We start from the raw sequence: 27,408 nt of genomic DNA, 5'->3' as shown, positions 1-27,408 counted from the left end.
GGGAAACCAGAACAAACTAGCAATTACAGTTAAGTGAAAAGAACATTGAAACTTTACTTACTAATACAGAATGAAGCAAAATATTTTACATTGGACATACACAAGGATATTTTTGAACAATGATCCCAGTTAATTTTAGGGAGATCTGCCTGATCTGAAAGTGGATTTTAAAATGATAGTAAAAGATATGAAAAAGATGCTACATCTGGCATACAAATTAAACCAGTTGATATCTTAATAATTAAAAGGAATACACAAATAATGAACCAAAAGAGTGACTGGCTAACTTTCCTAAATTAAATTAACAAAATAAACTTGTTAAAGATTTGAAGAATTTTGTGAGAAGACATAAAAGAAAAAGATTGAAATAAAAAAAATTAGGTTCTAGGACATTATTTGAAGAAATTTTATCTTAATCGTTGTGCCTTGGTGGAGCAGTGGGCTAATGCCTCCTTAAGTAACACCAGCTGCCTGCAATTAGTGCAGGTTCGCATCCCACCAGGCTCAAGGTTGACTCAGCCTTCCATCCTTCCAAGGTAGGTAAAATGAGGACCCAGATTGTTGGGGGCAATTAAGCTGACTTTGTAATAATGCCGCTTGGAGGTGGGGGTGAAAGCCCTAATAAGCAGGCATATACATAGAATGAAGGCTACTGCTAAGCTTGTAAGCCGCCCTGAGTCTTCGGAGAAGGGCGGGATATAAATGGAATTTAAAAAAATAAATAAAAATAAATAAATATAGCATTACAAGCAACTTGACTACCCTAGGATAGGGTAAAGCCCTAGGATCCCCAGATGCAAATGATTCATTCAAGCATTCTCTCAGATGTGTTGCAATTCCAGTGAAGTTTTTCAGATATTCAGTTCAAACAATAAGAGAATCTGCTTTATTTCAGAACTGCCAAGAGAACTGAACCCTATGTCTACTCCATTTCCTTCATTTATGTGCGAGCTTACACTTTTGTTTTCTTCCATCTATCATCACCATGGTAACCAGGACTTTTCCCCTCCCTCATTCATTAAATTGGCCAAATGCCTTGTGAATTCCTGGGATATTGACTTTCCCTTTTCTTCACATTAAATTGCTGAGAGGCTAAAGGTCTTTAAAATGAATCTGAGTCAACCGCTTTCACATGGAGAAGCTATGAAACAAGCAGCAGCAGTCGATGCTAAAAAAAATGAAAACAGTAAATTTTCTGCAGTGCAATAACTTCAATATTTTTAAGTAGTAGGAAAGAACTTGTGTACCTTTGAAGTAGTATATAAAATTGGGTTATTTATATATGTGATATGATTCTCAAATGAAAGTGATTTGTGCAGTTGAAAGTGATGATCAGTATGCTTTAAGCCCAATAAATTTGCAAACCAATGAGAACCTTTCAGTATATGGTTAACACATTAGCTAATAATATTTTTCCTGCCAAGCTCTCTGCTTTCAGATAACACTGACTCTTCATTTATCTATTGAGGAAACTTAGCACACGTGGGACACTTAAGTGTACATATTTATAAATATAAAATAAGTATAAACAGATTACATTTAAAAACATGACAAGGCAAATATAATCTCATTTTTGCTCTCATGAATAGTTGCCATACTTGTGAGTAATTATGCTTGTGGACAGGGAGCTTAAAATAAATATATTTATACAACTGAATCTATTCCCATCTACCCATCTTCTCTTTTTATAGCTAAGTATAACTCAGTTCCTTCAAACATCTCTCTCACAGAACATAATTAGGACATAATTTCCGTAATTGAAAAAAGCATACAATGCATATACAGTATATGAGTTGACTTCTAATTTTCTGTGTCATCATGGGAATAGTTTTGCAGACAAGTAATTTATAAATGTTTTAAATAAATGAAAAATCAGTTTGGTGTTAGATTCTGAGCCATCTAAATTACCTAAATTGTTTTGTCATAGTTTTGGCTTCTTTATGATAAAAAAGAGAAATAGGAGATAGATCTCCTCATACTAAAATAATAAATAAGTGGAAGAAGCATTTTAGTTTTCAAAATGTTTGTTCTTGATAAGGAACACTCAAAATAGAGAACCAGAGTTTATGGCTTTATGTTTCTAAATTTTGAAGATGCTGAAAGATATAAATGTGAGCATCCTAGACCAAGCTAATTCCAAAAACACTAGAAAATTCTTTTTTTATTTTATTTGTATATAACAGGGATGTCAAACTGCCAGCCCGTGAGCTGGTTTCATCATATCAAAGCCACGCCCACCCCATTGCCGGCAATGCAAAAAAAGCTGTGATAGGTCGCAACACATCACGTGACATGGCAAGTTTGACACCTGTGGTATATAAAATACAAAGAAAAATAGAAATAGCAAATTAAGGGAGGGAAAAGGAGAGGAGAAAAGAAGGTGTGAGATACAAGGGGAAAAGAAAAAAAAGTGTTGACTTTTGACTCTTTTTAGTACAGTACAAGGTAAAAACACTCCAGCCTCAACTTTTTCTTTTTGCATATTAATATATAATATTTGTTGTTATTTCTATAACAAATCTACCTAATTGATGAAACCAAAGTCAAAGTTTCATTGTTTTTTCATCACAAGCACAAAATCCAGAAGTGCTGTCCAAATGAAAAACAGACTCAAATATATTCTCATCTTTGAATAAGATGATCAATTTAACCATTCCTGTTTTATCTTCCTTGCTGTGGGACTAGTATGCATTTCTATTTGCACCTAATAATCTTTGTAAATATCACCATTTTTATTAAGAAAGTTAACTATATACTTTCAAATTCTCTGACTTTACTGGGATAACTACTTTTTTTTTCTTTTCCATCCTTTTTTAAAAAAAATGCTAAACTTTCTTTAAATACTTTTCTAGAATCAAAACTTTCTGGTACATTTTTTCTTTAACTTCTTAACATACAGTCTTTGAACTTCAGTATTTAGGTTCCACCCTCCAAACTACCCTTATAAAATAATCTTTTTTTCCCTTTTATAAACATCCCTTTTAGAACATAGAGTTTTCTTTAAACTAGTACGTCATTTTCTTTTTATATAATCATCTTAAAATTTTAGATTAAATATCATACTGAGAAAAATCCATCCTTGATCCAGTTAACTCATTAAGTTTAAGTCACTCCCTCCAACTTATCTTCATGGAGTAGAATCCTCTTCTCTGGAAAGATTATCAAGTAATTATAAGCCTCTCTTTTAATCATGGATTTCTCAATCTTGTTAAGAAAAAGTCCCAAATTAGTCTTTTTAAAAGTTGATGATTTTCTTGACACTCTTCTTTCAGTTGGGTTGAGTGATTTATATTTCAACCATCATAATAAAATTTAATGTCAGGTTTGTATTCTGAATTTGCAATAAATTCTGCATTTTTACCTGTTTGTGAAATTGCCTTGGTAGTTTGATAACTTTCTGGACATGCTTGCATCTCTTGAGTAATTTAAGAGGTTTTTTTTTATCATCCTTGGAACACAGCTGGTTAACAAAGTGGCGTATTTTATTTAGAGACCTTTCAAATATATCTCTAATAATTTGCTCCTCCATCTTGGCTCCTTCTTTGATCAGGATCCAAAAATTTTAACCACCCACAGCAAAGAAGACCAAGCTACAAGTTGTTCCAATAATAAACTAAAATCACAGCTTTCAAACTTCATTTCTTTATGTTTCTCCATCAGCTTTTTTCCCCCTCTTCCTTATTTTGGCTTGCCTTAGCAGCCATACTCCTTGCTGTTATTTAACACTAGAGAAATCCCTAAAATGGCACATTTCAAAAAAGGCATAGCAGGCTGTAGCTAAAGAGAACCTCTTTTATCTTGACTTTAAAAAGATTAATAGTCCTGAAGGTGATTCTTCCTATCTTGCTTCTTCAAAATCCAACTTTTCACTTCTGTAGAGTATCATGTGGAAAAACATAGCTTTCAAACTTCTTATATTTCTAAGTACAGAGACATCGTGGCATCGCCCTTGAATAGGGTATTGTTTACTGCTTTGCTTATCTAGTGTAAGTTCTGGTATTAAACCCTGCTTATCTGGTGTTTATTGTTGGTGAGGATCTTTGTTTTTTGTTTCCTTTTTAGCTCTTTTATTGTCTCTTTTCAATGATCTGTAAATGTTGTTTATCTTAATCTGTCTTTTGATGGCTGATCTGTCTAAGTGTCAAGAATTCTCTAGTGTTTTTGGGACTTCCTTGAATATGGTCGACTGATTACACATCCAGGGAAGGGTCCCTGAAGGAAAAATACTCTTTATGGGGTATTTCCACCTTCTTTCCCCCCCTCTATATCCCTCCACCACTACTCCCTTTTCTATTTCCTTATTCAGGGGAGATATATCGAAATCAACAGCCACCCTGTCCTCTATCTCTAATCTGTTGTGGCTCTTATGATATTAATAAATTCAACCAAACCCCTAAGACATTACTCAATTAATACCACTCTTTACAAATAATATATATATATATTCACTTTCCTTCTACTTATAGTCCACACTCGTTTTCTCAAGAGTTCAGTCTCCAAGACTCAAAAACTTATCTTTTCCCGTTACCTTTCTATCCATTCGCCTGATCTCACGGTTCCTGGCTATTTCTTGTCACTCTTGCCTGTCACCTTATCTCTTGTCGCTTCTCTTGCCGCTTGCTGCCTCTCGGTAAGGCTCCCTCTTCTAATCAACGTCTCTTCAAAAGTGCTCCCTTTCACTTTTTAAATATAAGAATCTTGGAATTACTTTTCATCAGCTCCGTTCCACCATTGTTCCACTAAATAGATGCTAGTTCCATCCCTCTGTCAGATCTTCATGTCGGCTATTACTGGCCTCCTTCTCCCCAGTCTGCTTGCATCAGGTTTTCTCCGGATCTCCAACATGAGCCACCGCTCATGTAAGTTCTCCGGGATGCCTGCAACTTTGGCTGTCCCTACAGGACCTCCTATGGCTCTGAAAAGCCCCTGCAAATGCTGGGTGAGAGGTTTTGTGAAACGGAGAAGCCCATTCACACAGCTGCCCACTCTGACAGCTGGCTCTGCCCCCCCAGACCTTTCCTCTCTTATCCCCCTGCCTGCCTGCCTGCCTGCCTGTGGGACTTTTCTGAAAATTCTTTCCCCCCCCTTTTTTTTTTTTTAAAAAACAGCTTTTGTATACTTGGGGGAATAACATTTTAAGCCTTAAAGTGAAGAAAGAAAGAAAAACACCATCTGATTAAGCAAAGAAACTAAGCAATCTCATTTCTACCTATTAAAAAGCTCATATTTTTGTGGGGATCTACTACCCTATTTGCTGTTTAAGATGTGAACTAAGGAAAAAAGAATAGGCTAATTACAAAAAGCTTTATATTAATTTGGAAATTAGGAAGATTGGAGGTGGAAAATTACTGATTCTTATTAAAATAGCCTCCATGGAAGATTTAGCTATAAACACTAATGAAATGGATGACTATATCCCACCACTTAACTACAAATTGATATTGGACACAATCTTGGCTATAACTGAGCAAATTAAAGCCAAATTGCATGATAAACCTGACAACTCAAAGCCACCAGACCAAACTTTGACCTTAAATGATGAACTGACAACCCAAAAACAAATAGAAGAACTGGAAATTAACACTAAAATAGGAGACTTCAAAGAGCAACAAATGCAGCCTACAGAGAACTTTGAAGTCCAAACTCCAACTTTAATTACAAAACTTACAGTTGAAAAAACAACATCCAAAGAAAGCAATATTAAGAGTAAAGATATCAAAGGCCTTCAAATACAATATGTTGAGGATTCAGCTAATCAAACAATAACAACATTAGCTATTACTTTCTACCTAACCCAGATAGAAATGAAACAAGAATGACATCAAACATCAAAAACTGAGCTATTAAAGCAATATTTCAATGATTATAAAGGGAACACCAGGCTTGGCAAAACTGTCATTTGGATGGTCTCCGTGGATTCAAATAAGAGGTGGAGGAAGAAAGGGAGACACATTTGAGAATTTAAAGACACTAAGATTGAAGCCTGATTGGCACAAAAGGAAGGCAAGAGTTAGATTTAAAGATTTAGACTTGTCTCTTTTTTGGGATTTGTAAGGACAGAATTTAAAAAATCTTTTTTGATGGACTAAGGGGAATCTTAATATATATATATATATATATATATATATATATATATATATATATATATATATATATATATATATATATATATATATATATATAAACTGATTTCATATTTAGGTTTTAGATTCTTAAAGGAAAACAAAATTAAGGTTTTAGAATAAAACTTTGAATTATACTATAGAATTTGGAATCTTATAATATAAGATAGTATTTTAATAAGTGTTGAATGGTTAAGACAAAAAATCTTTTCTAACAATTGGTGATTTGTTAAGATGAAAACTAGACTTTACTGCTAAATCATAAGAATGATTTGTAATGAACAATGTAAGTTTTGTAGACAAGAGAATTATTCTTTACTGAAATAGGGAATTGTAGGTTACCCAAAAAGTAAGCTTTCTTCTGTATATTATAGGCCACTTTAGAGTATTTTATTGCAATTAGGTAAAACTTAAAAACAGGATTTTGATATGTATTAGTCTAATTACATTGAAAACTTTGTTAATTGATTAGGTCATATCTAGAAATGTACTAATTTGATCACTTTGACTATCTGAAAACTAAGGGAATCAGAGAGGGAATCTTTATTGATGCAACCTGAACTATTTACAAACAACTTGTTATTTGTTACTTTTCACTACCCAACCACCATATTGCTTCACAAATACATGTATGTGTAAATATTGAAAAACCAATAAAACTTGAATAAAAAAGAAAAGAAATAATAAAAAGCTAAAAAGGAACAAAAAGGCCAGAACACTTCTTCATTAGTAATCAACACCACAACATAAGTGGTGATTAGTCCCAGAATTAACACCCTACAAACAATAAAACAGTAAACAATACCCTAATCAAGGAACTACCAAGAACATATCCACCTACACCAGAGGGCAAACTACTGTATATAAACAGAGAGCAAATCAGATTCCTTTTTAGCATTGAAGATGTTAACTAGTCAGATAATGAAACATCTACAAGAAAACAATCACATTCAGAGATACCAAGGACTCCACTGAAAGATTGTCTCTGTGTATCTTTTTAAATAGCAACAAACATTAAATAAAATTAAAATTAAGAAACAAATAAAGTACATTTAAATTTCACACATAAAATATAAATTAATGATACAATTAGTAATTTCTGATGTCAGAACTGAAGTGGGATGAGCTGCAGGGAAAAAACAGATTTATAACACCAGGAGATTCCACATGCTGGAGAGACATATTTTTTGAGCCAAACATGCAGTGTGTTTTGCTATGTTCCAAAAGATTCTAATCTTGATAAACCAGTAGGACATGGAAACTAGTAGGCTTGTAGTTTCTTACCAATTAATTCTATTAATGTGATAATTGTTCACAGATGAAGGTATTGGAATTGACAACTGGAAAAGAAAGAGATCTTCCTCTTACTGCATACAAAACATTAATTTGATTGTTTTAATGAAAAAACTTTTTCTGCAGCCATAGAAGATGAGGCTGAGTCTATAACAGAGACTAAGTTCTATTCCTGGCTTAGGCACAAAGCCAGCTGGATGGCATTGGGCCAGTCATTTTTTCTCAGCCCTAGGAAGGAAGAAATGGCAAACTACTTCTGTAAAATCTTGCCAAGAAAATTGCAAGGTCTTGTCTAGACAATTTCTCCAGACAATTTCCAAGATTTAGACATGATTGAACAGAAGAAGAAAAAAAGCTAGCATCTAATAATAATCCCCTAACCAGTTTATGGTTGCAATTTGTGGGCAGCAAGTACTGTGGCAGAGTTCCCCAAGCTTTCCAGCTTTACAGACTGGTGGGGAGGGAGAGAGAGAGGGGATGGTTCCACGCAGCGCCAGCCAAGCGCATATGTGTGCACTCACACCTGCTGCTCACACAAATAGAGAATTTGCTCATGCACTTGCCCACTGCTTGAGCAAGTGGAGAAGTACACGCTTGTGCACGCTCATCCACCACTTCTGCAGCCCAGTTCCAAATGGCTCAAGGCCGGTAGTGGCCCAGGGGTTGTGTATCTCTGAACTATGGAATAAATTCTGAGTTTTGCCAAATATATCCTAGACCTAGACACTTGAAATCATCTTTTTTTCTCCTGTAGCATTGATTAAGATGTGTTTCAAAAGAACAAAAGAACAAATAAGGCACATCAAGTAACAAACACATAACATGAAGATTCACAACAGACAGTATTTTCTTCCCATCTGGTTACAGCTACATAGATTTATGATTCTATAATTTACGTCAAAGCTAATGAGCAGAATCTTTTATAGGAGCTGGCTGAAGTACAGCCTTGAAGATGCCAGATCCTGATATTAATTTTTCTCTATAGACAATATAAAAGAATTCCAACAAGTAAATCTTGTATGGTATTTACCTATCAGGAAAGTAGGATTTATTCCAGAAAATTTATCTTTAAAATGGAAAAATCATCTGCGTTTAGATAAGGTTTTTTTTTAATCTCTTGGATTGCGGTAGGGGTATATTACATAGATTGCATGAGGGGCTGCCACAAAGAAGAGGGAGTCAAGCTATTATCCAAAGCACCTGTAGGCAGGACAAGAAGCAACAGATGGAAACTAACCAAAGAGAGACGCAACCTAGAACTAAGGAGAAATTTCCTGACAGAACAATTAATCAGTGGAACAACCTGCCTCTAGAAGCTGTGAATGCTCCAACATTGGAAATTTTGAAGAAGAGACTGGACAGCCATTTATCTGAAATTTAATTTAATTTAATTTAATTTATTGAATTTATATACCGCCCTTTCCCGAAGGACTCAGGGTATAATTTTTAAAACATTAATACAAAAATTAAGACCAATGTAAAAAAGATTAAACTAAGTCCTTGCAACATGTAAAACCCCAGTTAAAACCCAATTAAAACTCATCCTGAGCCGGAAAGCTCAAAGAGCCAGGTCTTCAGGTCTCGGCGGAATGATTGAAGGTCGGGGGCAGTCCTAAGCTCCACAGGCAGCTGGTTCCAGAGGGCAGGCGCCCCCACAGAGAAGGCCCTCCCCCTGGGTGTCATCCGCCAGCATTCTTTAACCGGCGGCACCCTGAGAAGACCCACCCTGTGGGAGCGCACAGGACGAAGGGAGCTTGATGCTGCAGGTGTTCCCTCAAATATCCTGGACCCAAGCCATATAGGGCTTTATAGGTCATCACCAGCACCTTGAATCTCACCCAGAGGGCAACTGGAAGCCAATGCAGCTCACGGAGCAGAGGTGTTACATGGGAGTAATGGGAAACTCCCATCACAACTCGCGCGGCTGAAATGGTATAGGGTTTCCTGCCTGAGCAGGGGGTTGGATTAGATGACCTCCAAAGTACCTTCCAATTTTATTATTGATATTGTTGTTATTGTTATTATTTTCCAGGTATAGGTCAAATGTTACCAAAGAAAATGAAGCACTTCCCTATGTAATGCTGTAAATTATTACGGTTCATCACGGTCAGCCAGATATTTAGACTGGATTTGCTATTTATCCACCTATCAAGTCCTTCCAAGAATCTGGGACAGATAAATGTTGTTGTTTGATGGCATTAAAGGTATTGTTGCAGGATGTAGGCAAATCGTCAAATTGCAATAAAAGGACATGTACTTCAGATTGCATTTTTTTTCTTAAAGCTCAATTATGAAGTGGCTATTTAGGCTGCAGAATCTTACTTCTGTTGCTTGGTGCAGGCATTCATATCTACGATAACAAAACACAGTATAAAGGTAAATATTTTTTTAAGATGGGGCATGTTGTTGACTATTTCTCTGTGAAAGTTTTTATTTATGAGCGGTTTAAGAAGATTGAGTTTTAGTGATAACTGCAAAGTTGATTGATAGTATGAGTAGCAGAATAGGATTTTTGATGTAAAGTCTTGGGATATTGATATGTGGTAGAACATTTTGGATATGACATATATGAACTTAGTAGATGGACTAGCAAGTGAAGACTGAGAACAAATTTGAGAAAGGAAGCCAATATCTGTCTGTTGGTGGATGTAGAAGAACACTTCTCCAGGTCTGCTCTTCATTCAAATAATACTTGGAAACTAGCATCAATATTATAGAGGATCTCTAGCCATTGGGATCTCTAACATGGTGCATAGCAATGTGATTAATATATTAATAGGCAATTTTATGTGCTGTTATCCTTTGTGCGGGATGCGGTGGCTCAGTGGGTTAGGACGCTGAGCTTGTCGATCAGAAGGTCGGCAGTTTGGCGGGTCGAATCCCGAGTGCTGTGTAACAGAGTGAGCGCCTGTTACTCGTCCCAGCTTCTGCCAACCTAGCAGTTCAAAAGCACGTAAAAATGCAAGTAGAAAAATAGGGATCACTATGGTGGGAAGGTAACAGCATTCCATGCGCCTTTGGCGTCTAGTCATGCTGGCTACATGACCACAGAGACGTCCTTGGACAAGCACTGGCTCTTCAGCTTTGAAAGAGTCGGAAACGACTAGCACACATGTGCAGGGGAACCTTTACCTTTATCCTTTGTGTAGCTAGGAATGTCCTGTTAGACTTAAGTGGGACTTGCTTTTGAGCTGACATATAAACTCTTGAACAGACATGAAACATCAGTTGTAATTACCTAATTATAGGAAGGCAATTTGAACATACTGCAGGTTATTTTTTTTTCTACACAGCCACTTACATGTCCAATATAGCACATAGCTATTACCAAGAGTGGATGATCATCTCAATTGTGGTGTTTCTGAGAATAAAATCCATCCTCTGTGGAAGCATCTTATTTTTCAATCCTCTGCAGTCATCTGTATATCTAAGGAAGTTAAAGAATGTTCAGAATAGATTTTATGTGGGCACTTGCAATGTAAAAGGGGAATATTTTTTCCTCATTCCTACAGCAGAAATCACTTGCCACCAAAGAAAACTTACCTAAAGTTTACAAAAATTTGCCTCAGTTTTGGGACACATTGTCCTAATTCATGTAACTGTTTTATATTTAAGCTAATACAAATACACATAGACCTCAATGTATGACTACAATTGAGCCCAAAATTATGTTGCTAAGCGAAACATTTGTTTAGTGAGTCTTGCCCCATTTAAGGAAGTGAATCTGGCTTTCCAATTGACTTTGCTTGTCAGAAGGTCACAAAAGATGATCCAATAACCCCAGGACACCACAATAGTCATAAATATGAGTCAGTTGCCAAGCATCCGAATTTTGATCATGTGACCATGGGGATGCTGCAATGGTCGTAAGTGTAAAAAATGGTCATGTCACTTTTAAGTGTCATAACTTTAAATAATTTCTAAACAAACTGTTGTAAGTAGAGGACTACCTGTGCAACATTTTTCTTTTATTGTAGGTATTCTTTCTTCTATCTACCTACCTAATTTGCTACAATCACCTTTTTGTGTTCAGAAAATTATTATTTTTATTATTGATTAGGACTGTACACTTAAAAGTTGGAGTCAATGTTTTGAATAAGCTTAACCTACCTTGTTCCTCATCTGGAGCACTAATCAGAAATAATTGAGCTCGATCCCTGCTGATGCGGCCCTCAATGAAATAGAGTTTGACACCCCTGATTTAGAGAAATCATATGGAGTGTATATACTTGAATTATGAAATCTTTTACATGAATATAGAGTTAGTTGGTTGCTGAATATTATGAGCAACATATGGTGGAAATAAATGGAACACATAGTAAATAGCTTCAACATTTTGCCAACAGTGAAACTATTACTATGGTTGCCCCTTGGTTGTTTATGGAAGAACAATAAGGATTGTTTGCAGTGATATGCAATACATGTGCATTTTTATGTGCAGATAAAGCTTTGGTGTTGGCTGAAAAACCAAATGATAAGCAGCAAACGTTGGATAAGTTATACAATGAAACAAGGAATATGAGTTTGGAAAGCCAGTGCCTGCAAGACCAGGGTTAGCTGTGTTTGACTGGATGAATGAAATAGATAATTGTAAGAGATACACAAATAGCAGAAAAATCAGTAGACATATTTGCATACCTTACCAGAATATTTCTAACAATAAATGGAAGAAGAATTTCAAGACATGCAGTTGCTAACAGAAAGGTAGTTTGAGAGTTTGTTTCAAAGAATAAAGATGAAAAGAAGTAAAAATTGCTGTGTATATGATTATGTTTTTCACATTTTGTTATGTGGAAGCAAAAAGTGAAAAACAGAAAAGTCTCTGGAATACAGGGGGAATTATTACTTAAGAAATGTGTAGTAAAGAAGAGGTAGTGTCAAGAATGGCTGAGGAGATGATAAATGACTGTTACCTGGATGCAGAAGTTTGTGACTGGTACAAAAGAATGGATTCAACATATAGAAATAATGAATGAGCATCAAATCATTTATTTGTCTATCTATCTGGAAGAATAAGGAAGAAGGGAACAGAAGAAGTTGTGATTGGATGTTGATGAGATACAAAAGATAAGGATGAGAAGTTTAAAGGACAAATGCTGAATGCATTAATATGTAGAGTGAATGAGAGGAACAGTTCTTTGCAAGAGCAGGAAGTTATGAAGGAGAATAATAAATGGTGTTGGTTTAAGTAGATTTCCTTTTCTATTATCTTCTGTACCCAACTTCAGTTGTTCACTATTTCTTATACCCCTTACTCCTTCTATGTGGAATACTGTTCATTGCAGAAGCGAGTAGCATGATTCGTATATCTATACGCCCACACTGTACAGGTAGTCCTGTATTTCATCGAATGACCTTTCAAAGTTACAATGGCTCTGAAAATAGTGACTTATGACCGTTTTTCACACTTATGACCATTGCAGCACTCCATGGTCGTATGATAAATATTCAGATGCTTGGCAACTGGTATGTATTTTTAATAGTTGCAATGTCCTAGGGTCATGTGATACCCTTTTGTGACCTTCTGGCAAGCAAAGCCAATGGAAAATCAAATTCACTTAACAACTGTGGCAAGAAAGGTCGTAAAATGGGACAAAATAAACTTAACAACTGTGTTGCTTGGCAACAAATTTTTGGGGCTCAATTGCTTTTGTAAGTCAAGGGCTACCTGTATTGCTTTTAATAGAACATTATGAAATCAGCAAAAAAAAACAAACCATTCTACAGGTCATCCACAGTCTTTAGACAATACATGCTAACTACTTTCTCAAACCAAATATGTACACATTACAACATTCACCCAGCTCCCAATTACTTTTCTAACTTGTCCCCCAACTTCAGTCATCATAAGGACATTGCTAGTATATTAATACACACAGATGTATCTGTCAATGCTGCAAACATTGACATGTTTTTGCACTGACCATATAAGAGGCAGCCTTTTGCTTTAACTGTTTGGCTTTGAATCACTAAAGAACGGGAGGATTCAACCCGGAAGTTTTAAGAAGATAAGAAATAGCGTGCTTCAAGGGAAGTGAAACTTCGTGTGTTAAACTAATTAGTGAATGTTCATGATGTATAATTAAGGGAGGGAGATTCTATAGGATATCATGTGTCAAGGGGAGGAGAATTCAGATTCAGGCATCCATCCATGAGTGCCGATGAACCATTCTGCTCATTATAGACTTTTTTAGAATAAATAATCATGCAGTGCTCTTTGATGTGTCTCTTAATCGGAACCATGACAGTATCAATGAAAAAAAATGGAATAGGAGGTATACAACTTACAACAGGAGTGTCAAACTGCTGGTCTGTGGACCAGCTGCATCATGCGTAGGCCACGCCCACCCCAGCTCCAGCAACACAAAAAAGTTGTGATACGTTGTGACATGTCACGTGATATGGCGAGTTTGACACCCGGGACTTACAAGGACTGAGAACAAGAAAATATGTATATGTATGTGTGCTGTAAAAAGCATATTAATGAATGATTTACAGACAGGATTAAAGAAAACCAAGTAAATCATATTCCCCAGGCATTTGGATGTAAATGATGCAACAAATGCCTAGTAACTAATAACTAGTTGGTTATTCAGTTTTGTTCATTGAGTAGTGTATGTGTGTGAGTTTGTCTATTTGTATGTGTGTGTATTTGTGAATGTATGACTTTGCAAACTACATTTTGTCTATGAAAATAGGCTTATAGAATTATAGAATTCCATAGAAATACAGAATTGTGTTAATAAAAACCCCTTTAAATAAAATGAAAGAATATATATAGTATAGAAATTCTGATACAAAGTAAGAAAGGAAGAAATGGAAAAGGGAAAGAATAACAAGTTGGCCACAAACTTAAGAATAAAGTGCAATACAAATCCTGTCTCAACATTAAAAAAAATAGGCAAATAGTCTGAGTATTTACCAGACTACCTGTCTCCCATGATCTCTGCCCATACAATAAGATCCAACAGGGTTGGCAGGCTCCCAGAGATGTGCCTTAAGAGCCGTGGTGGTACAGTGGTTAGAAGGCAGCACCGCAGGCTACTTCTGCTGACTGGCATCTGCCACCATTTCGACAGTTCAGTTCCCACTGGCTCAAGGTTGACTCAGCCTTCCATCCTTCCGAGGTCAGTAAAATGAGGACCCAGGTTGTTTGGGGCAATATGCTGACTCTGTAAACCTCTTAGAGAGGTCTGTAAAGCACTGTGAAGCGGTATATAAGTCTAAGCACTATTGCTATTTTCTCTTGCTGTGCCTACCATTAACATTCACCCTGAGAGTGTATGACCCTAATCCTGCCTTTAAGTCTTTAAAAACTTGGTTGTTCTTCTAGGCATTAAGTCAGGTGGTCTTGTGTACCCATTGATTTCTTTGGTTTTTATTGTTAAATTACCTCTGGCATAAGTTGGTTTGTGTCTTAATTGTATTTTGATAGCTTATTTCCATTGCATTAGTGTTTTAATTGTACACTAGTGAAAATGTATATCAAGAGGTTAGCTTTATGAGTTGACCATAAATAAATAAATGACAGCTATGCCTGTCCACATCACTGTAGAGGCTGACTAATTCTGCTTTGAACTAGGTTTTTGGGAGAATGAAGCATTCTCATAATGAACCATGAAATCATTAATCAGTAATTCTCAAAACCCTCTCTTGCTGTGATGTCAGTTTTCTAAAATCCTTATGTCAGTTCTCTTGGACTGAATTTTAAATGGGGAAGAATGAGAGCCCCAATAAAGAGTGTAGTGCCTCATTTCAGTTCTTTCTGTTGTACAGTAAAAAAATTATATATGTGTTTCCTTCATAAATTAATTAGTTACAGATTAATGTGAAGTTTCTATTAAAACTCCATCTTTTTCACTTCAGAACACAAGTCATGCTACAACAGGATAACTAGTTGGTTGTTTAAAACAAGATAAAGTATGTAGTAGTTCATTAGGTAACTGATTATAAACCAAGTAGGGAGATTGTTCTTATATTATTATTTACTGAGCTAGTAAAATAACTTCTCAAGTTAAATTGGTCCATGAAAAGAGTTCTATAGATATTTTTTTCTATAAAAGATATAGAAAAAAATATCTTCTGTTCTGCAGAAGATCAGAGGGATAGTTGAAACAGGTTTGGAACTTATTGAAAATGAAACTGTTAAATGATTAATTGTTAAATGATTAATTCAGAAAGAACCAATTCATTCTATTGTCGGTAAGAGGACACCTATCTAAATCGCTTTTTACTAGCTGTCCTGCAGTTGTATGAATTTCCAGCTATTGTTGGACGTGTATTTCTTTGTGCAGCCCCACTTTATAATTCCTTTCAAATTTACACAAAATCCTTCAATATTCAGTCTGATATTTGGCAGTTTAGTTTCTCCAAAGAAGGAATTTCTATTGCTACAAATTTTATCTCACTCTACCCCAAACTAATGTTAGAAGTACCTTTTACAATAAATCTTGGCATTGATTTCTATGAAATTTGGCACACTTCGGTCCTCATAATATTTCCACTTATCTGAACATTTCATACTATTCTTCTGAAAGTCCCACAATTATTAACAATTTGTGTTTGCTTACTAAATAATGAGAAAAATGTACATCCAGTTGCCCAAAACACATCCTGCATCAAGCCAAATTAAACTACTTCTGTGGGAACCTGTACAAGATTATGGGAATTGCAGGTCTCTCTCAATGACAAGATTTCTCTACAGCTTTAAAATTCTCTTAGGAACAAGCATGCCAAATGTAAATTCAAAAAAAAGGTGGGGGGGGGGGAGGAATGGTTCTTCAAGTAGAGTGCAATTTGCAAAATACTCAAAAGGAGTTCACAAACCATTCACCCACAAATTCTCTGTTTCATGCATCAAGTATCAAGGAAGGCAGCAGAAGATAGCAGTCATGGCAGTGAACAATTTCACAACCTTAAAGAAAGGTTTTCTCCTACCATAGCTGAAGTAGCTAAAACAAACAAGCACAATATTTCTGTGGATGTGATGGAAACTGAAATAACAACAAAATCGTCATCTAGCTGGCTTTGTGCCTATGGTTGTCTGGAACTCATGGTCTCCCAGTTTGTAGTCTGATGCCTTAAGCACTACACCAAACGTCACCTGTAGAAGAGCACAAATATGGGAGTATTTGGTTATTAAAGGTTTAATAAAGGAACATTGGTTTTCCCTTGTTTTGATTATTTCTTTCTGATTAGCTGCCATGAAAGGGAACTTACAATGATGACTGTAAAGCTGAATAGATTTCCTCCAGAAGTGTCCTTTTCTGACCACAGAAATGTTGATGCTTTGATGCCTGAGAGCAATTTCAGCTGCAGTTAAGAATGGCCTGTGAAGTCCTTTCTTCCCTCAAACATCAGATTATAAGATGGTAGATCTAGGTTTGTTTGAATAAATATTGCTCTACCCAGAATTTGTGCAGTTTGTATCAAATTAATCAATACTATGTTTTTAAAATGAACAGTCTTCTGATGAGATGCAATACTTTAAATGCATGTAAACATAAGATACAGATGAAGTCCTTTTTTTCTGTATAAAGTTGAGAAGCACAGATTGGCAGTTATTACATCATTTGCATGGAGATTCTGACACATTCTTAACAGCTATTGCAGGTATATTTTTTAGAATTCCTAATGATCCTCTCACCCACCCACGTGGCAAATAATTATACAGTGAATAAGTCATTCTGATTACATAGATACAGAGAATAGAATATGACCTTTCTTGAACTTATGTACAGATATTATTTATCACAAAGCCACCTAATTGGCTTATTTTATAAGTATGTATTTTGACTTTATTTAATCATGTAAATGTAGTCTCAGATGCCTTTGATATATACAGTGAAGATAAGAATATCTCTTAAATTGGAATGAGCAACATTTTGCTTCTAAATGAGAGGGAAATAGCCAGAATAAAAACCAGGACCGCTGTTTTAAATTTGGAAAAAAATAATTTTTCAAATGTTGATTTTTCTGTACATAGTCTGATATAAGAAGTTGAATCCAGTGCTGACTATTATCTTAGATGAGTTAGGAAAATAAAAATAAAAAATAAAAATTACTTGAATACTGCAAATGTTTCCAGGTTTTTTGTTACTTGGCTTTCAAAATCTCTCCTTAAGAATTCCAGTATTCTTAAGTGCTGGTAATATTGTAATTTGCAGTTTATGCTATACTTAAACCAAAATCAGTTTTATTCTAAATGACCCCAAACATGTCACCAATTAAAACCAAAACTACATGATAGCAAATGACATTACAAAATTATTTCAGACCCCTGGTCTAATTAGCTTGGGATAGATATGACTATCATATTCCTCAGAAATATACACTATTTTGCTGTTAAAAATAATAAATTTAATTACTGGATTTAATTCATTTCTGTACAAACCACCCAATGAAAAATGTACATGTTTTTATTCCTAAATAGCCTTGCACACTGGTTATAATGAACAGGTTGCTGTGGTAAAAAAAATTATGGGCACAACAAAAATCATTTGATAATTATTAAAGCAAATTCTTACAAATTTGCCAACCTTACAGATGGAGAAATAAATATCCACAAAATGAAACTATCTTACCTGGGGCATTTTCAGAATATTATTGATGACCTTTTAGATCCATTGTTGTCATTAACATTAATAGGAATAATACAGCTAACAGGTTCCTTTGTGACTAACCTACTATTATCAGGGTAGGAGCTGGACTTTTCTTAATAATAACATTGTAACTTTTTGTACAGCTTGGGTTTCTATTACAAATAAGGATTCTTTTTCTATGAAGTATCCTTCTTCAATCAGTGGGCGTTTCAGATATGTTGTAATTTATGACTTCCAGACCTGCTATGAAACATAGCCAAATATCAGAGCTGGGAATCTGAACACATGTAACGATGTGGGTAGAGAATAAGATTGTTAGGCTCATATCATGCTTGTCTGTTTATGTACGCAGCAGTGTGTTGTACAAGAGAAGAATGTGAGGATGTGCAAAATGTAATATTTTTAAGGAAAAAGAAAAACAAAAACAATGACTTCTTTAACCAAATTATCATGCTAACTGATGTATACTTTCTGCCTTGGAAAGTGAATAAGATATTATTAAAACTCTCACTGCATTAAAATTGTAGAGAAGAAGCTAAATAATTATATCCTTTGATTTGATGAGATTTTTTTTATTCTGCTCAAATGTGTAATTAAAAGGTAAAAATGCTTCAGGTTGCTCATTGTCTTTTCATAAATATTGTGTTTTATTTGAGAAACAGAGACTTAGTAGAGCTTACTGAAAGTAAAACCCAGAACTTTAATCATATTCTTCCTGACAAATCAAGTATTCTTATGTTACATACTGTATATAAAATTCCATAGTCCTGTTGCTCTTTCACCATATTTTTGTTACTATTCCATGACTCCAGTAAGAATAAATACAGCCTATGTCAGTATATTATTCTATTCTATATAAATTGAAGATATATTTTATGCAATGAATATTTGCCATGATTAATATAATTATTTCCAACATACATTTTTCCTATAAGAACTCAAAATATGTGATGTTCTGTAGACAACATCCCTATGCATGCTGTTTTTCATATATAGCTTCCCTATATCTTTTATTTAAATACAAAATAAATAAATTACATGTAATTTGTAAATCACTAAAGCAGTAGGTGTGAACTTAAATGGACTCCAGAAGATGGTAGAGGACAGGAAGGCCTGGAGGAACGTTGTCCATAGGGTCGTGATGGGTTGGACACAACTTCGCAGCTAACAACAACAAATTTGTAAATGCAATTTTCCTATATGTATGCTGGCTTAAATGAACTGCAACTCATGATGCAGATACCTAGGTGCCAAGTTATGTAGGACTGTACACATCAAAAAAAGCTTGTTAAATTGCATCCGTTATTGACAGTAAATACAGATATAATGTGGTGTTGCTGTCCCATGCTGCATTTTGCACAAACTGTAGTTTCCAAGTGCTCTCAAAGACAGACCTATATTGAATCCATTGAAGTGGTCTGAACAGTGAAGAGAGGAAGAGTTATACGTTTCTCCCACTCTTGGTAGGGCTGCAACTAATGCATCAGCCAGAGCCAGCCAAAGGGCTTTCTGGCTATTTATTTATTTTTATCTTACATGACATGAGTGACATTACTTATTTACAAGACTTATATGGCCACCTCTCTCATATAATGATACACAATCATCTATAAACTCAAAGTTAAAAACAAAAGTATCCTTTCAGTCAGGCACCAGACAAAAGCCTGAGAGTTCAGCCTCAATCCTAGCCCAATGATTGGTAGAAAAACCAAGTCTTCACAACCCTCTGGAAGGCTAAAAGTATAGAGATCCTTCAAATCTCAGGTGGGAGAAAATTTCAAAGGACTGGGTGGTCATTGTAAGGCATGTTTCTGAGGTGTCATCAGTGGCAACATTTAAGGAATTATTTAAGAAATCCTTCTGGATTTATAAGACATCTATAGTAGATCATCCTAAATGGTCCATTTTCCCTACTGAGTTTCTAGATGGCAGTTAATCTAACTTGGAAACAATTTGACTATTGCAAATGGTTGAGTATCATGCTCTTCATGATTATACAGATAATCAAACAACTGCTCTGTAACAACAATGAGGTCTGGTGCAATAAAAGACAGGACTGTCCACTTGTTGGCCACTAAACAATAAATGAGAAGAGCTGATGCATTGGCAGGTTGAAGATTATACCAAATGGTTCTTCATTAATGATTCTGCATTACATTGGAGAAGATTATTGAGTTGGGTACCATAAGGATCATGCCCCTCAAATAGAGTGGGATAACTAATACAATAGAAGACAGAAATAAATTTCAGAACAATTATGACATGTTAGAAAAAAAGGACAACAGAGTGAAATTTAACAAACACAAATGCAATTCTTCATCACAACATATGGGATGGTGGCAGCCTGATTTGATAATGCTTTTTAAAAAGTTTGCAGAGCATTGGTTGATTGCAATTTTAATATGAGCTAGCAGCGTATGGTGTTTTAAAAAGTCAAATATCATTTTAGGCTGTATCAACAAAAATTGCAATTTCCAAATTATGAGATGTCATCATTCCAGTTTATTCTGTTTGGGTTAGACCCTAGAAGAGGAGTCCCCAAACCCTGGTACAGGTCCGTGCACTGTTAGGAATTGGGTGCACAGCTGGAAGTGAGTGGCGGGCAAGCAAACAAAGTTAAAACCGCCACCACCCTGATCCATGGAAAAATTGTATTCCACAAAAATGGTCCTTGATGCCAAAAAGGTTGGGGACCGCTGCCCTAGAGGATTGTGTTCATTATTGAGCACCACATTTCCAAATTTAAAGCAGCTGCAGCAATTTCAAGAATGACATCAAACTTTATTAAGGGAATGGAAGCTAAGCCTTACAGAAAGTGAGAATAAATTAGGACTTCCAGTTTTTGCGTCGTGACAATGTATGAAGACTGGGCTCCATCTTTCACATTTGGTTTCACCCTGCTGAGGGACCCTGGAAAGGGTCAAAAGTCACCAGGCAGCAAGCAAGGAGGGGACTCTCGTTGATCACAGGAGGGTGGCAGACCTCCCATTTGATCTGAGGAAGCCCTCCAAAGTGTCAGGGGAAAGACTGGCTGCATTCGTGTAGCCAGTCTGAAGCTACTGAGAACAGAAGTCAATAAGCACTACCAAGTGAGACTTCCGGGTGGCAAGGCTCCGTCGGTGGTCAATCAGCTGTTTCATGGTTCGGAAACCCCCCTCGGGAGAAGAGGGGAGGGTGAGCATTCGGGTAGGGGTAGAGCTCCCCTAGACCCCCAGAATTATTATTCTGGGGGTTGAAGGGTGAGAGCTCCCTCAGAGCCTGAATCAGCTCCGGACTCGGGGACTCCTCTGTTCCAAGGCTTTGGAACAGAGCAGGATGCTGCAACCATCCCTGCAATCAATATTGTACTTTGGATTACTTGGATGCAGGCAGAGCTGTGCAGGAGAATATTGAAATAGCAAGTATATGATCTTTAACTCCGGTGTATTTTAAAAGAAAGGACGGAAGATGGCGCGGGAGTGAATTGCCAGAAAGAACAGTAAAGATCAAAAGGACAAGGGAAATAAAACAAAATAAAAGACTGAGTGGAAAGAAGAAATTGGGTTATTAAGTGACTTTGTGCAAAATATTTGAAATTGGTTTAAAAGTGACTTGAAGATTTGGATATTTGGGAAGTAATAAAGTTGCAATTTGGGTGGAAAAGTGAAAGTGAGAAACGAAAGTTAATTGGGTGTTAAAATGGCTTCTAAACCACCCAGAGTTTCTACTTCAAGAAGTGCAGGCACATCACCAATTCAGCAACAATCTGTACTACAGACTTTGATGCCACCCCCCGCAGCACCTACACCTGCATTGACATTAAAAGATCTACAAGATGCTTTACAAGATGCTTTAAAAAGTCAATCTGAGCAAATATCTAAGCAAATGGCAGAGCTTATTGATGAGAAAAATAAGGAAATACGAGAGGACATTTTATTGGCATTTCAGGGGCTGGCAGCTTGTATTGAGCACTTGGATGAATGTGTGGAAGAAGTAAATCAAAATAATCTGAGATTGGAGGCTAAAATGTCTGAAATAGAGAATAAAATGGATAAGATTGATGACAATGTGGTAATGATACAATATAGAGACATGGAGTTTGCCCTGAAGATAAGAGGTTTGAAAGAGGATTCAAAGGAAAATTTGAAGGAGATTTTTGCAGAAGCTTTGGAACCGATTTTGGGGTGTCAAGCTGAAGATATTATGGTGGATATAGATAAAATATTTCGTGTCAACTCGTGGATTGCCAGGCAAAGAAAATTACCAAGAGATGTGGTAGTTTATTTCACAAAGAGATTAGAAATGTGATTGTTCAAGCTTTTTACAATAACAGATTTAAAGTGGCTGGTCAAGAGGTTTTGATTTTGAAAGAAATTCCTCCAAGAATTTTAAGGAAAAGGAAAGAGTTTGCTTTTTTGGCAGATGAATTAAAGAAAAGAGACCTCCAGTTTAGATGGGAGATGCCAATTGGATTGGTGGTGAACTACATAGGTACAAGATATCATCTTAATACAGTTTTGAAGGCACAAGATTTTTATCGCAATGTACTGAAAGCAGGTTCTCCGCCATCCCCGGAATTTAAAAGAAGGAAGGAAGAAGGAGCGAGACAGGCACAAATGGAAAATATACAGAAAGATGCCAAAATTATTTCATTGATTGCAAAAGAAGCTCAGCAAACTTTGGAAACTGCGCAGCCCTAGGGATTGTTAGAAAAATCCAAGACTCAAAGAGTGACACGGGCTGCAGCTAGACGAAAGCAACAAGAACAAGAACAACAGAAATCTATAACTACAACTCAAGAACTTACTTATAGTGAAGCAGTGGGAGGTGTGAGACCAAAGAGGCAGGTGCGTGAGGATCTGCAAGACGTGCTTCGAAAGCTTCATGTCGCAAATGATGGTGACAAAGTTTCTAACTTGGAATGTTAATGGTTTAAATTCACCGCAAAAGAGAAAGAAAATATTTCAGTATTTGAAACAATTTAAAAATGATGTTACATGTTTGCAAGAGACGCATATTCATGTATTTGATCAAAATATTTGATAAATTCTAGATTGGGTACTCAGTTAATTGTATCTGCTTCAGAAAAGAAGAATGGGGTAGTTATCTATGTAAAGAAGGATTTATCAGCTAATCTAATTGAAGCAGATAAACAAGGAAGATATATTATAATTGAACTTTTAATAGAAGGGCAGAAAATACTTTTAATTGGACTATATGCACCTAATCAACAGCAAGGAGAATTTTATAAATTTTTACATAATAAAATAATTCAATGGGATTATAAATCATGTATTTTGATGGGAGACTGGAATAGAGTGCTGGATACACAGAAAGATAAAAAATGACCTTTTAAAAGCACACCAAATCATGCCAGATTGCCTAAATCTTTTTTTGATATGAAAGATGATTTGGAATTGAGAGATGTCTGGAGAGAATGAAATGTGGATGAAAAGGATTTTACCTTTTTTTCTGATAAACATCAATCTTTTTCCAGGATTGATTTTATATAGACTACTAATAATTTTTTTTTCCAGGGTTAAGACGATTAAGATATCTCCAAGAACTTTATCAGATCATAGCCCAGTATGGATGGAATTGGACAAGGGAAAGGGAGATAGGAGATCTTGGAGGGTAAATGAAAATTTGTTTAGATATGAAGAAAATGTGGAAGAATATAAAAAATATATGAAAGAATTTTTTATAACAAATATGCATAAAGGAACTTCTATTGAAATGGTTTGGGATGCAAGTAAAGCTTATATGAGAGGAGTGTTAATATATCTGAATAATAAATATAGACGTAGATTGGAATATAAGCGTAAAAAGTTAGAGAAGGAAATAAAGATGAAAGAGAAGGCTCTTATTTTGAACCCATCTAATACGAGGGTGAAAGAAGCAATTAATCTGTTAAGAGGGCAGTTTATTATGTTGATGGCAGACCAAGTGCCAACTAATTTATAGTATGATAAACATAATACTTTTTGTAATGCTAATAAGCCAGGTAGGTGGTTAGCTTATCTGTTAAGGAAAAAGCAAAAGTCACATAATATAGATAAGATAGAATATAAGGGCAAAGAGGTATTTCAGCAAAATTTTATTAAAAAGGCTTTTGTTGAATTTTATTCCAAATTATATGTTAGGGATGAAACTCATGGTTTAGATATAGATAGATATTTACGAGGTGTGAATATTCCTATACTTACACAAGAGCAAAGGGAAGGAATGAATCAATTGATAACTGTTGAAGAAATTATTTTAGCAATTAAACAATTAAAAGTGGGTAAGGCACCTGGAACAGATGGTTTGACAGCCATTTATTAGAAAAACTTACAAATAGAAATGGTGGAACCTCTAAAAGAATTATTTAGAACAATTCAGTCTGGAGGAGAAGTGCCTCCTTTGTGGAAAACAGCTTTTATAACATTAATTCCAAAGGAAGATCAAGATCTTACTCAAACTAAAAATTACAGACCAATATTGCTTTTAAATACTGATTATAAGATATTTGCTAAAATTTTAGCAAATAGATTAATGAAGGTTATGCAGCAAAAGATTCATAGTGATCAAACAGGATTTATAAGTGGTAGACAAATGAAAAATAATGTGAGACACATTGTAAATTTATTAGAATTTTTGGAAAAAAATAATCAAGTCCCCGCAGCGCTGATTTTTTTGGATGCTGAAAAGGTCTTTGATCAATTGAATTGGCAATTTTTATTTAAAGTGTTGGAGAAGATGGAGTTTGGGGATAGGTTTTTACAACCTATTAGGGCAATATATCAGAAACAAACAGCCCAAATAATAATTAATGGTAGTTTAACAGAAGCTTGTAAAATTGAAAAGGGTACAAGACAGGGATGTCCATTGTCACCTTTGTTGTTTGTTTTAACATTGAAAATATTATTGATCAAGATACGTCAATCTAACAAGATAAAGGGAATTAAAATAAAAGATCAAGATTATAGATTAAGGGCATTTGCGGATGACTTGGTTATTACATTAAGTCAACCGACTTTGTCGGTTGTAGATTTGATGGAGATAATTTTGCAATATGGAAAAGTTTTTGGATTTAAGATAAATAGGCAAAAAACTAAAATACTGTCTAAAAATATGACTATAGAACAAAAGGAAGTCCTAGGAAAATTAACAGGATTTGAAATTGTTAAAAAGATTAAATATTTATGGGTATATATTTCAGTTTCAAATGTGAAATTATATAAAAATAATTATGAATTGTTATGGTTAAAAGTACAAAAAGAGTTAGATAGTTGGAGAAAATTACAATTGTCTTTATTGGGAAGAATTGCAGCAGGTGAAAATGAATGTCTTACCAAAATTTTTATTCTTGTTTCAGATGATACCTATACTTAAAAAAGACTCAAATTTCGAAGAATGGCAGAAAGGTATTAATAAATTTGTTTGGGCAGGGAAAAGGCTGAGAGTAAAACTTAAGATAATACAAGATATACGTGAAAGAGGTGGTCTTAAAATGCCCAATTTTAAATTATATTATGCGGCTGCGTTTTTATCATCAATTAGTGATTGATTTAATTTAACACAAGGAAGATTATTGAATATTGAGGGATGTGATTTATTATATGGTTGACATACATATTTGTTGTATGATAAGAAGGTGGATAATATCTTTAAAACTCATATATTAAGATATTCTCTGTTGCGAGTTTGGAAAAAATACCGATATAAGTTAAATTATAAAATACCAATTTGGGCAATACCTAAACACGCAATAGAAAATATAAGTGTGGCATTTAAACATGATGTGACTACATATAAAGAAATTCTTAGAATGGAAAGGAATGTATGGCAATTAAAGTCATTTAAGAATTTAAAAGAAGAAAAAATAGTACAGACCTGGTTTCAGTATGGGCAGTTACAAGCTAGATGGAAAGAAGACCAGAAAATAGGCATTTTGACAACTGATGAAAATTTGGTAAAACAAATCAGGGATCAAAGTCAAGTGCATATAAGAAGGATATATGCATTGATAGAAATAGATTCAGAAATGGAACTTGTTAAAGATTGTATGATAAAATGGGCCCAGAATTTTCAGGAGCCAATAACGATGGATATTTGGGGAAAAATTTTGGTCAGAAATGTAAAATTCACACAGGCACAAAATTTAAGAGAGAATTTTTATAAAATGTTTTATAGATGGTATTTAGATCCTAAAAAATTAGCATGTATGTACCCAAGTTATCAGCCTAAATGTTGGAGGTGTGGTTGTGATGATGCAACGTATTATCATATATGGTGGACTTGCAAAAAAGTTAAAGCTTTTTGGATTAAAATTTGGTGGAATATGCAGAAGATATTTAAGAAATAGATAAGGTTTTCTCCACAGTTATTTCTGTTGGGTATTATTACAGATTGTACCATTATAGAAACTAAATTGATGTTGAATTTAATAATGGCAGCAAGACTTTTGGTTTCGCAATACTGGAAGAAGGAGGAACTGCCTACTATAGAAGAGCGGACTTTAAAAGTTTCAAACCTGGCAAAAATGGCAAAAATCTCAGCATATTTGAAAGAAGAATCGCAACAGAGATATATTTTGGAATGTAGAAGATGGATCGATTATATTCAGAGTATAGAACTAAATGGATTTAAATTACAATTCAGATTCAGTTGAATATTAGAAAAAAATTCTAACAATAAAAGCAGTTTAATAATAGAGCTAATTAAAGAGATGATAGGCTTTATTCCACTGGATGTATTCAAAAAGAGAAAGATGATTCTATTCATTGATGTTACTTGGGCTACATCAATATTTTAGGAGATGAAATGTGCCATTTTCACAAAATGCAATATATTCATAACAGGATAACAATATATTCATAACAGTCTACTCTCAGCAAAGATCTATGAAGAAGAACAAGGAATTAACTTTTTTGGGGAAGTGATGGAAGGCCAAAGGAGAGACTGGTTAATCAAAAGCAAGCATAGCTGCAATAAGTACGCCAACTAGGAAGAAAGGCTACTTGAAATATTATGGAAAAGTGGTCCCTTTCATTCTCTTGCAACATTCTTCATTCATGACAAGGTGAAAATGAATCACAGCATGATGCAGAAGCTGAAGTGGGGACCAAACAGAAGAAACAGTTAAATTTATTTTGAAGAGGATTTGTTTCATGATAATTTTAAAAAGGAAAACAGTTGATGCTGACATTGGGAGTGCAAAAATCATTCTATAAATTTCATTGTTTTTCCAGGGATACAGTCTGAAGTATTAAGAATAAGACTATTTAAACATCAAGGTAATAATAATCTAGATTACTTAATTATTTTTCATCTTACTGAAAATAGATTCACTTCTGCATTCTAAATATTTTTGTAATTGGTCCTGGATTATAGAGTTTTGTACACTTCTCTTGCTTTTACCTTTAAAAAAT

General features: G+C 35.0%; 1 protein-coding gene across 1 annotated transcript in view; it reads left to right on the top strand.

Moving 5' to 3' along the window:
- Positions 1–27,408, top strand: part of KCND2 (potassium voltage-gated channel subfamily D member 2) — a gene marked incomplete at its 5' end in the record, with an annotated part of 305,547 nt that overhangs the window by 139,619 nt on the left and 138,520 nt on the right. The gene's annotated exons all lie outside the window — the stretch shown is intronic.

The sequence above is a fragment of the Vipera ursinii genome (genome assembly GCF_947247035.1).
Source record: "Vipera ursinii genome assembly, chromosome: 6".
Taxonomy (NCBI): Eukaryota; Metazoa; Chordata; class Lepidosauria; order Squamata; family Viperidae; genus Vipera; species Vipera ursinii.
The sequence above is the reverse complement of the archived record's forward strand: the minus strand, read 5'-3'. Positions and strand labels throughout refer to the sequence as shown.